The 9,575-nt window shown below is 43.2% G+C and overlaps 1 pseudogene; it reads right to left on the bottom strand.

The window, feature by feature from the left end:
• Positions 1 to 5,952: 5,952 nt before the first annotated feature.
• Positions 5,953 to 6,542, bottom strand: LOC123455499 (annotated as a pseudogene).
• Between the last annotated feature and the right edge of the window lie 3,033 nt (positions 6,543 to 9,575).

Here is a 9,575-nt window from a genome sequence, read left to right as displayed (position 1 = left end):
CTGGCCTCGAACTCACTGCAATCCTCCTGCCTCTGCCTCTTGAATGTTGGGATTAAAGGCATGTGCCACCATGCCCAGTGGAAGTCTTAGTCTTTGTGTATGGGCTATGTCTTCTAGGAACCATAGCTTGTGCTTAAGGATAAAGTCTAGAAACCATTGTCATAGGTGTTAAGAAAAGTAATTTTCACATTGCAAACATATGAAGTCCTTCCTTGAAAACTGGTAAATATATTGATATTTACAGGTTTATTTGCATATACTTATTTCCAAATAATAAACATTTAATACTTTAGAAAGGAGAGCATTTTTAAAAATTTTAACTTAAAGACTAAGTTCTGATTTTTTTTTTTAATTGAGGCAGGATATCACTGTAGCCCAGGCTGACCTGAAATTCACTGTCGTCTCAGGGTGGCCTCGAACTCATGGCAATACTCCTACCTCTGTCTCCCAAGTGAGTGCTGGGATTAAAGGCGTGTGCCACCACGCCCAGCCCAAGTTCTGAATTTGAATGCATTGTTTTCAAGAAGCAAGGACTTTAGCAGCATTAAAAAAAAATACATTGATTTATTGGGGGGGGGCAGATAGAGAGAGAAAGAATGGGTACACCAGGGCCTCTAGCCACTGCAAACTCCAGATGCATGTGCCACCTTGTACATCTGGATTATGCGGGTACTAGGGAATTGAACCTGTGTCCTTTGCCTTCTCAAGCAAGCACCTTAACCACTATGCCATCTCTCCAGCCCTTTAGCAGCATTTTTATTGCTGTTTTTATATTGACAAAGAAAATTTTCATTACTTTGAAAATGCTTGAGTGTATTTATCCCTTTCATTTATTTTTTAATTATTTAGTTATTTATTTGAGAGAGGGGAAAAGGCAGACAGAGAGAGAGAGAGAAAATGGGTGTGCCATGGCCTTCAGCCTCTGCAAATGAACTACAGATGCATGTGCCACCCTTTACATCTGGCTTATGTGGGGCATCCTTTGGCTTTGCAGGCACACGCCTTAACCGCTAAGCAGTCCCTCCAGCCCCTTTTCCCTTTTATTGATAATGTTGCTCCTTTGGTTTTTAAAAACCACAATTTCCACATTTGGAATTTAGTTTTGGCAAGTGTAATTTGGCTGGCAGGACAGACTTGACTGTGCACTGGGTACCAGAGGCTCAGACGGTGTGTGGATTAACACTAGCTGCAAATGTGGGCCTGGCTGGTCATGGGACCCTTCAAAAGGTTTAGATGGGTAGCCACCAAGTCTTGAGCAGCCACCTAGAGGTTCTGGAACCTACCTGAGCACAAAAAGCAAAAGCAACGCTCTTAGGACTCCACCCAAGGTGGCTCTGGCGAGTCAGTGAGATGACCAGCCCACGCTGATGAGCCCCTGGTGAGTCTTTGTGGGTCGCACAGGAGACACCAGCCTATAGGAATGACGCTGTGCTCGGGAGCCCTGGTGAGTATAGCTTTCACTGGCCAAAGTGGGATTCATGGCAGAGCTCTGTGCTCTTACATAGCGTCATGTGACCTGAAGGAATTGCACTAACTTTCTATTTTTATACCTTATCTCAGTCTAAAATAAATAGAATGGAGCTACTTGTTTTGAAGGTTAATTAGCTTTTTTTTGTTGCTGTTGTTGAGGTAGGGCGTCTAGCCCAGGCTGACCTGGAATTCACTATGTAGTTTCAGGGTGGCCTTGAACTCATGGAAATCCTCCTGTCTCTATTTCCTGAGTGCTGGGATTAAAGGCGTGTGCCACCACACCCAGTTTAATTAGCTTTTTTTAAAAAAAAGTTATCCATTTTGAGATACAGAAAGAGAGAGAATGAGTATGGGTGTGCCAGGGCATCCAGTCAGTGCAAACAAATTCCAGATGCATGCGCCACCTTGTGCATCTGGCTTATGTGGGTACTAGGGAATTGAACCTGTATCCTTAGGCTTTGTAGGCAACCACCTTAACCATTTAGCCATCTCTTAGCTTTTTAAATATTTTATTTATTTGTTTGAGAGAAGCAGAGAGAGAGAGAGAGAAGGGGTGTGCCACTGCAAATGAACTCCAGATGCATGCATCACCTTGTGCATCTGGCTTATGCGGGTTCTGGGAAATTGAACTTGGGTCCTTAGGCTATGTAGGCAAGTGTCTCCTTAACCAATAATTCATCTCTCCAGACCTCAATGAGCTTTTTGTTTTTCGAGTTAAGGTCTCACTCTAGCCTAGGCTGATCTGGAATTCACTATGTAGTCTCAGGCTGGCTTCGAACTCACGGCGATCCTCCTACCTCTGCCTCCCAGATGTTGGGATTAAAGGCGTGCGCCACCGTGCCTGGCATATTGCATTTAAAGCTTCTTTAAAGTCACTGTTTGAGTGCTTGAGCGCGGCATGTCTAGTGGCACCTGCACTGGACAACACAGACCGAATATTCCTAACTCTGCTGAAAGCTCTACCTGGCAGCCATGAAGAGTCAACTCCCATATAAGCAAGTGGATGCATTGCAGATTCTCCCTCATCAAAAAAGCCCATGCCGGGCGTGATGGCGCACGCCTTTAAACCCAGCCCTTGGGAGGCAGAGGTAGGAGAATCACTGTGTGAGTTTGAGGCCAGCCTGAGACTTCACAGTAGATTCCAGGTCAGCCCGAGCTAGAGTGAAACCCTACCTCAAAAAAAAAAAAAAAAAAAGTCAGAGTAAATAAGACAGAAATAAGTCAGAATCCAAGGTTGTTGAAGTGAAATCCCAGAGAGAAGGAGCTGCAGAAAAGAGGTCCAAAATTCTGGAGAGATGGCTTAGTGGTTAAGGTGCTTGCCTGAGAAGCCCAAGGACCCACGTTCAATTCCCCAGTACCCATGTAAGCTAGATGCACATGGTGACGCATATGTCTGCAGTTTGTTTGCAGTGGCCAGAGACCCTGGTGTGCCCATTCTCTCTCTCTCTCTCTCCCTCCCTCCCTCTCTGGCTCTGTAATAAATAAAAAATTTTTTTAAAAACATCCTCTCTCTCTGCTTGCAAATAAATAACGGCCAAGACCATGGGTAAACCCCCCTGAGCTAAAGGCTTCTTGTCTTGCTTTTGTAGCTTATGGCTTCCTGCCCGTGCCCCTAATCACATAGCCTTAGAAACTCGAATCCCACCAATAATGTAAAGAACTCAAGGTGATGTCAGACTGCCTGCTAAATGGCCTATAAAAGCTCAGACCCGCCAGAGGCTGGAGGAATTTGGAGCATTAACTCTTTGTCAGTGCATAATAAACTCTGAGTTCTCCAACCTCTCTGTGTGATGCTTGGTTTCTCTCACTGACTTGAACCCGAGTTTGTGCATCAAGACTACAAAAACCAGGCTGGAGGGATGGCTCAGCTGTTAAGGCTCTTGCCTGCAAAGCTAATGACCAAGGTTCAATTCCCCAGTCCCCACGTAACACCAGATGCACAAAGTGGCACACATATCTGGAGTTCGTTTGCAGCAGCTTGAGGCCCTGGTGCACCCATTCTCTCTGTCTGCTTCTCTTCTCTCTAGCTCTCTCTGTTTGCAAATAAATAAAAAGTATACTTGTAAAAAGACTACAAGGCTGGAGAGATGGCTTAGCGGTTAAGCGCTTGCCTGTGAAGCCTAAGGATCCCGATTTGAGGCTCAATTCCCCAGGACCCACGTTAGCCAGATGCACAAGGGGGTGCATCTGGAGTTCATTTGCAGTGGCTGGAGGCCCTGGTGTGCCCGTTCTCTGTCTCTCTCTATATATCTGCTTCTTTCTCTCTCTCTCTATTGCTCTCAAATAAATAAATAAAAATAAACAAAAAATAAAATAAAAAAGACTACAAAAACCCTCTCCTAGGACTAACGTCATTTTAATATATTATAAACATATAGGAAATAATGGTTTGTTTTTTTTTGTTTTGTTCTTCGAGGTAGGGTCTCACTCTAGTCCAGGGTGGCATGGAATTTACTATGTAGTCTCAGAGTGGCCTTAATTTACAATGATCCACCTACTTCTGCCTCCCTAGTGCTGGAATTAAGGGTATGAGCCAGCATACTTGGATTGGAAGAACATAATTTTTATTTATGTATTTTTTCATAGAGAAATTAAGTTTTTATTAACCACAAAGGTTTTAAATTCATGTAAGTTCACTTAAATAGGGTTAAGATGCTCAAGGCTGCATTGACTAACATTTATTCCAGGGTAATTTGAAATCTTCAGTGAGTTCATTTGTGTATTTATATTTTACCAGCTTACAGAATTTCATCACTACATCAAAGTAAAAAATAGAAAAAATACCGCATAGGACTTTTCCAGAAATATTTCAGAACACAGAAATTATACAAGTCACTTTTTGTACAATAATATTTGGCAATGTTGTTAAGATGCAATGACATTTCATTTATAAAAACCATCTTCAATTACAAAAAAAAAAAAACCCCACACACCCCAAAAACAAAAACCCTCAGAAACTCCATTGGTTTTTAATCTGCTTTTATAACTAGCCAAAGATTCCCTCCCTCTTAGATTCTTTAAGTAATATTTTAAGAAAACCACAAATTAAATTTAGTAATACTTTTTCTGGCCTTATGTATACATATTAACTAGTATCTAGTAGGAAAACCCGCCTGAGATTGGTCACATTAAGCACTGTAAAATAAAGGTGAGAACCAATCACCTTTTGCCAAAAAGATACAACTCTAGTCTCAGAGATCTCTCTCAGGATGGTCTCGCGCTTGAACATGGAACAGACACGTTTTCTGGGTTTGCACTTTGTAGCGCGGAGAACCTGGACTGCAGCTCTTGCTGGGGTTCCCCTACCCCACTGCTGTCTCCTCCCAGCGACACCCTCCGTGGGGACACCATCACCAGGGGAATAGTGATGTTTTGAATCAAGACTGCGTCAAGCGATCTCGCATGACATAGTTCGCATGTAAAGAAGATGCTTTGTGGTCAATTACCTCAAAAAGTAATCACATTCCCGTAACCGAGGCACACGTGCCTGGCTGCGACACACGGCTCGACTTTCTGGAAGGACTTCATTTTTCTGGATGCCACGCTCCCACCCCGGCAGCGTGCTCAGTGAACAAGGACAAGTCCAAGAAAGGTGAGAATTTTTTTTTTTTTTTTAACATATCTTTTTTTTAAATTATTTATTTATTTATTTGAGAGCGACAGACACAGAGAGAAAGACAGATAGAGGGAGAGAGAGAGAATGGGCGCGCCAGGGCTTCCAGCCTCTGCAAACGAACTCCAGACGCGTGCACCCTCTTGTGCATCTGGCTAACGTGGGACCTGGGGAACCGAGCCTCGAACCGGGGTCCTTAGGCTTCACAGGCAAGCGCTTAACCGCTAAGCCATCTCTCCAGCCCGAAAGGTGATAATTTTACTAAGTGACAAAACTTTGGGAAGTCAATACAGTACTCTTTAATACAACAAAATGTTTTTGTTGGAGTCATATATACGTTAATGCTAATTTACACTCCAAAAATATCACTTGAGTACCAAATCAAAATACCATGGTTCTTAGCAGAGCAAGTTATTTTAAACAAACTACTGTCATCTGAAACTGCACAGGTTCTCCTCACACATGCCATTCTAGCTATGGCAGTAAGGCCACTGTGTGGACCGAGGGGGCCTGCCTCATCGTGAGCTTGGTCCGCAGCCAGGCGGAGTGCCAGCGCCTGGAGAGTACCCACAGAGACTCAAGATCAGTATCGATTTCTTACAAGTGCTTTAGAAAAGCTGTTAATTGTTCACACGAGCACCATGGCCCTCAAAATCAGTCGCTTCAAGCCACACTAGCCTGGCATGAATGACCCTTTTGATTTCAAAACCCCACATCTCTTTATCTTCATCAAGTCACAGCCTTACCCCACCTCATTTAAACAAACAAAAAAATTCTACCTAAAATACTTGTATTTTTTTAAATAATAAATAAACATGCTGTCAGCTTGGAGAGCCCGGGGACTGGCCGCTGCGCACCCACTCTCGCGGTCACTCCTTGCCCAGCGCAGCCGCCGCTAGAGGAGCCTGTATGCTTCCTCTTGCCAAAGTGGCCAGTTCTTCAATCCCGGCGTTTAACTTACGGATCACCCACTCCATTGCTTCTCGGCCTTTCCTCGCATTGGAAGATATGGTGCTGGCCATCAGTCCTTCGAGGGAGCTGCTCAAGTTGATGCCTTTCACAGTGATGACGGCTTCCTGGGTCAAAACAGTCTTTCCTGGGTCCTGAGGATGTGGCTTGTATGTAAGTCTCTCATCTACAGAAACCATGTTAGTGAATGAAATGTTGGTAGAACTCAGCTCCGGTGTCTTCCTCACTGGGTCAACCACAGCATGCTCCTGCACATGCGTCTTGGTTCTTTCTGCACCAATAAGAGACTTCACAATGGAGGGCAGTCTCAGTGCTTCTCAGTGCTGAGAAGCCTGTGGCTGTGCAGCTTTCCAGAAGGATCTGTATGTCGGTGGAGCACATCAACGCCAACCACGCTTGGGGTTATCGGGTTTGGGTATTTCTGCATGGCAGCGGTAGTAACGGTTTCCCATGGGTGATCAAAAATGTGCTTGGACGTCCAGATCTTCATGGTGCCAGGGTCTGCCTGGTGTCCGGCAGCGTGAGGGAACGAAGATGAACACAAGTTCACCTGTCCCCGTCCTAACCCGTCACCTATTTATGTATTTTTTATTGACGACTTCCATAATCCTAAATAGTAGATCATGGTAATCACCCCCACTACACTTTCCCCTTTGCAGCTCTGCTCTCCACCATACTCCTTCCCCTCTTGTTGCAGTCTGGTTCACATTGCTGGTAGAAATCACCCAACAAGAGCAGCTTCTGGGCAAAAGAGATTTATTTTGGCTTACAGGCTTAATGGGAAGCTCCATGATGGCAGGGGAAAACGATGGCATGAGCAGAGGGTGGACATCACCCCCTGGCAAACATAAGATGGACCACAGCAACAGGAGGGTGTGCCAAACACTGGCAAGGGGAACCTGGCTATAAAGCCCTTAAGCCTGCCCCCAACAATACACTCCCTCCAGGAGGCATTAATTCCCAAATCTCCATCAGCTGGGAACCTAGCATTCAAAACACCTAAGTTTATGGGGGACACCTGAATCAAACCACCACACCTCTCAATCGGTTTCTCTTGTATTTTGATGTCATCTTTTCCTTCTATTATGATGGTCTTGTGTAGGTAGTGTCAGGCACTGTGAGGTCATGGATATCCAGACCATTTTGTGTCTGGGGGGAGCACGTTGTAAGGAGTCCTACCCTTCCTTTGGCTCTTACATTCTTTTGGCCACCTCGTCCGCAATGGACCCTGAGTCTTGGAAGGTGTGATCGAGATGTTTCAGTGCTGAGCACTCCTCTGTCACTTCTCAGCACCATGGTGCCTTCTGAGTCATCTCAAAGCCACCACCATCTGAAAAAGAGAAGCCTCTCTAAACAAAAGTGAGAGTAGCATTAATATATGGGTATGAACATTAAGAGAAGTGCTTACCAGGCAGTTTGGTGAGCATAATATATGCACTTACCCAGACATCAGCAGATGTTATACCCCTAGGGCTCATGACTTCCTCAGTTGTAGGTTTTTAGTATCAGACATATATTCTCTCCCATGGAGCAGGCCTCAAGACCAATTAGAGAGCAGTTGGTGTACCCCATACCACTATTGCACCCATTGGCTCATTTGGCCTGGCTGGCCAAACTTAAGGCTTGCAGTGTCCACTGTTGTTTATCTCTACTAGTGATTTCTCTCTCCCATTGAACTGTACACAGCATAGCTTTTTCCAGGTTTCTGTCAGCTTGTCTACACGAAGAAGGTTTCCAGCTCAGCTCTAGCAGGATTTCTCAGTTACCTTGCAGCCCAAGCATGTGTAGTCTTCAGCAATAGAGTCTTACCATCCATTCCTGGTGGGAAACCAGGAGGCTCAGCAATGGCCTGTAATGTATGGGGGCGGGGGGCATTAGGGACCTCCCTGGCAAATTAATCACTGGACGGTTTCTCAACCCTGGCACTGAAAACTGGAAGAACATAATTTTATCGAATATCAGGTGGCTATAGCTACTTGGGCTTACATCTGGGTCCTCTATTCTGTTCCACTGATCTACATGTCTGTTTTTGTGCCAGTACCATGCTGTTTTTGTTACTATGGCTCTGTAGTATAGGTTAAAATCAGGTATGGTGATACCACCAGCCTCTTTTTTGTTGCTCAGTATTATTTTAGATATTCGAGGTTTTTTATGATTCCAAATGAATTTTTGGATTGTTTTTTCTATTTCCATGAAGAAAGCCTTTGGAATTTTGATAGGGATTGCATTAAATGTGTAGATTGCTTTAGGTAAGATTGCCATTTTCACGATATTGATTCTTCCAAGCCAGGAACAAGGGATGTTTCTCCACTTTCTAGTGTCTTCTGCAATTTCTCGCTTGAGTGTCTTAAAGTTCTCATTGTATAGATTCTTTACTTCCTTAGTTAGGTTTATTCCAAGGTATTTTATTTTTTTTGATGCAATTGTGAATGGGAGTGATTCTCTGATTTCATCCTCTGTGTGTTTGTTGTTAGCATATATGAAGGCTACTGATTTCTGTGTATTTATTTTGTATCCTGCTACATTGCTGTAGGTTTTGATTAGCTCTAACAGCTTGCTAGTAGAGTCTTTAGGGTCCTTTATGTATAGAATCATGTCATCTGCAAATAATGATAGCTTGATTTCTTCCTTTCCAATTTGTATCCCTTTTATGTGTGTCTCTTGCCTTATTGCTATGGCTAAGACTTCCAAAACTATATTAAATAGAAGTGGAGACAGTGGACACCCTTGTCTTGTTCCTGATTTTAGTGGAAAAGCTTCCAGTTTTTCCCCATTTAGTAATATGTTGGCTGTAGGCTTGTCATAAATAGCCTTTATTATATTGAGATATGTTCCTTCTATTCCCAGTCTCTGTAGGACTTTTATCATGAAGGGATGTTGGATTTTGTCAAATGCTTTCTCTGCATCTAATGAGATGATCATGTGATTTTTGTCCTTCAACCCATTTATGTAATGTATTACATTTATAGATTTGCGTATGTTGAACCATCCCTGCATCTCTGGGATAAAGCCTACTTGGTCAGGGTGAATGATCTTTTTGATATACTCTTGTATTCTGTTTGCCAATATTTTGTTGAGAATTTTTGCATCTATGTTCATGAGGGAGATTGGTCTGTAATTTTCTTTTTTTGTTCTATCTTTGCCTGGTTTTGGTATCAGGGTGATGCTGGCCTCATAGAAGGAGTTTGGTAGGATTCCTTCTTTTTCTATTTCCTGGAAAAGCTTAAGAAGCAATGGTGTTAGCTCTTCCTTAAAAGTCTGGTAAAATTCAGCAGTGAATCCATCCGGGCCTGGGCTTTTTTTAGTTGGGAGATTATTGATAACTGCTCGGATCTCCATGTTTGTTATAGGTCTATTTAAGTGATTAATCTCATTTTGATTTAATTTAGGTAGGTCATATAGATCAAGGAAATCATCCATTTCTTTCAGATTTTCATACTTTGTGGAGTATATGCTTTTATAGTATGTCCCTATAATTTTTTGAATTTCTCTGGAATCTGTTGTGATGTTACCTTGTTCATCT

This window comes from Jaculus jaculus, chromosome 17, assembly GCF_020740685.1.
Source record: "Jaculus jaculus isolate mJacJac1 chromosome 17, mJacJac1.mat.Y.cur, whole genome shotgun sequence".
Taxonomy (NCBI): domain Eukaryota; kingdom Metazoa; phylum Chordata; class Mammalia; order Rodentia; family Dipodidae; genus Jaculus; species Jaculus jaculus.
Note: the sequence above shows the minus strand (reverse complement) of the source record. Positions and strands in the feature narration are given on the sequence as shown.